The sequence below is a fragment of the Echinops telfairi genome, unplaced genomic scaffold, assembly GCF_000313985.2.
Source record: "Echinops telfairi isolate 266 unplaced genomic scaffold, ASM31398v2 ScPeMD7_7466;HRSCAF=8504, whole genome shotgun sequence".
NCBI lineage: Eukaryota > Metazoa > Chordata > Mammalia > Afrosoricida > Tenrecidae > Echinops > Echinops telfairi.
In genome coordinates this window covers 1,996,110-1,998,047 of record NW_022111366.1, presented here as the reverse complement: position 1 = coordinate 1,998,047, position 1,938 = coordinate 1,996,110, and positions in this window count along the sequence as shown.

Below are 1,938 nucleotides of genomic sequence, written 5' to 3'. Positions count from 1 at the left end.
AGGAGCCTCGCCAGGACTAGCACTGGGAGCCAGGGGCCTGGGGAGGGGGCCGTCCTCCCTGCCTTCATGGCCCGGCGCCCCAAGGCCAGGCCTCCGTGGGCCTGAAAGCCAGAGACCGCCGCCAGGACGCGGGAGCACCAGGAGCCGCTCTCCCTGCAGGGTTTGGGACCTCGGTTCCAGGCTCCGGGGTCTCTTGGGCCAGCTACCTTCCTGGGCACTAGGCGGCCCCGGGAGTGGGTGTTCTGCGCAGTTCCGTTGGGCGCACGTGGGAGAAACGAGGGGAGAGTGCGCGAGAATTAAAGAAAGGAGGGTGCGGTGGGGGTAGTTGGCCCTTGGAACTGATGACCCGAAGGAGCGTCAGAATGGAGAAGTGGAACACATTGTTAAAAGCGCGCGTCATCCCCTGCCGTTTGAGTGGCTTTCCCGTGCGCTGACCCCCATCTAATACTTTCCCTAGGCTGGGAGGTTGTACAGGCCACTGTGCCCACCTCTCCTTTGTCCCTTTGCAAAGGTCCCTCTGAGTGACCAGTGGCAAAGGGGAAGCGCACCCAGGTGGACAGGAGTGGACACAGGCTGAGACTAGCAGTGTAAATGCTACACCTTCTGCAGGCCCCACCCATGGTGCCCCTGACTTCATTTATGAACTCAGGAAAGACGAAGATGTCAAAGAACTATTTTACCGGGTGATTCTTCCTATTGGTTGTCCATCTGGGGCGCGATCCTCGCTGGTGTGCAGTGATGGGGCTGCCGGGAAGAGGAAACTACCTTCAGAGAGAATAACGCTGTGACGCTGCAGAGAAAGGCCAAGAGTGGGTTGTGCTGCAGTGCAGTGTGGCTGAGAGATGGCACCTGGCAGGGAAGGAGATCCCAGCTCAGACCATGGAGATGCTTGTGGTCAATGTCACAGATCAATCACAAGTCCTCCCTGAGTATGTGCAACGGTTTCTGACATAAGAACAACCTTCCCACTTCTGTTTGTGGGGAATTCATTCTAGTGGTCGCATTATAGGGAAAGGTTATAAACGGACCCCGCTTGAGTCAGGGAGACTATGGGAAAGCTCGTGCATGAACCCAGACAAGGTATGTTGTCACCCTGACTCTGGGACACATAGTAGACCTTACTTCTGGAGGGCGGACTGTGTGCCAGGCACTTTTTATGCTCTAAATGGAAACGGCACTTGGTTCAGATCATGCTGCTAGGTGACAGGATCTCGACACACTCTTAGGTTGTGAGGCCAAAACCCTGGACCCTTAGCCAATCCATTCTGCTGTCTGTGTCGGAAGAACAGCAGTAGACAGCTTCAAACTTATCACAGATCATTGGCTCCACCAGACCTGACCTTTCTGTGGGTTCTACCACTATGAAAGAGATTCACACAAGTTTCTCACCAGCAGCTGTATGTGTTTCCAGGTGCTCAGGGAAGGAAAATATCACAAGTTGCTTTAAATAAGGAGACAAAATATGAATGGCATTATTGGAGAAATGTCAAGGTTTTTATCTTTTCATGTAGTCTTATTTTATGGCAGTATATATATTTTATCATATCTTACACTGCCCGGCGTCTCCCCTCACCCACTCCTCCGTTGCCCATCCCCCAGGAAGGAGGTTATATGTAGATCCTTGTAATCGGTTCCCCCTTTTTACACACCTTTCCCCCTTCCCTCCCATTATCACCACTCTCACCACTGGTTCCCAGGGGTTCATCTGTCCTGGATTCCCTGTGTTTCCAGTTCCCATTTGCACCACTGTGCATCCTCTGGTCTAACCAGGTTTGCAAGGTAGAATTGGGATCATGGTAGTTGGGGGTAGGAAGCGTTTAAGAACTAGAGGAAGGTTGTGAGTTTCATCAATGCTACACTGCACCCTGAGCAACTCATCTCCTCCCCACTACCCCTCTGCAAGGGATGTCCAGTTGTCTACAGATGGGCATTGGGTCC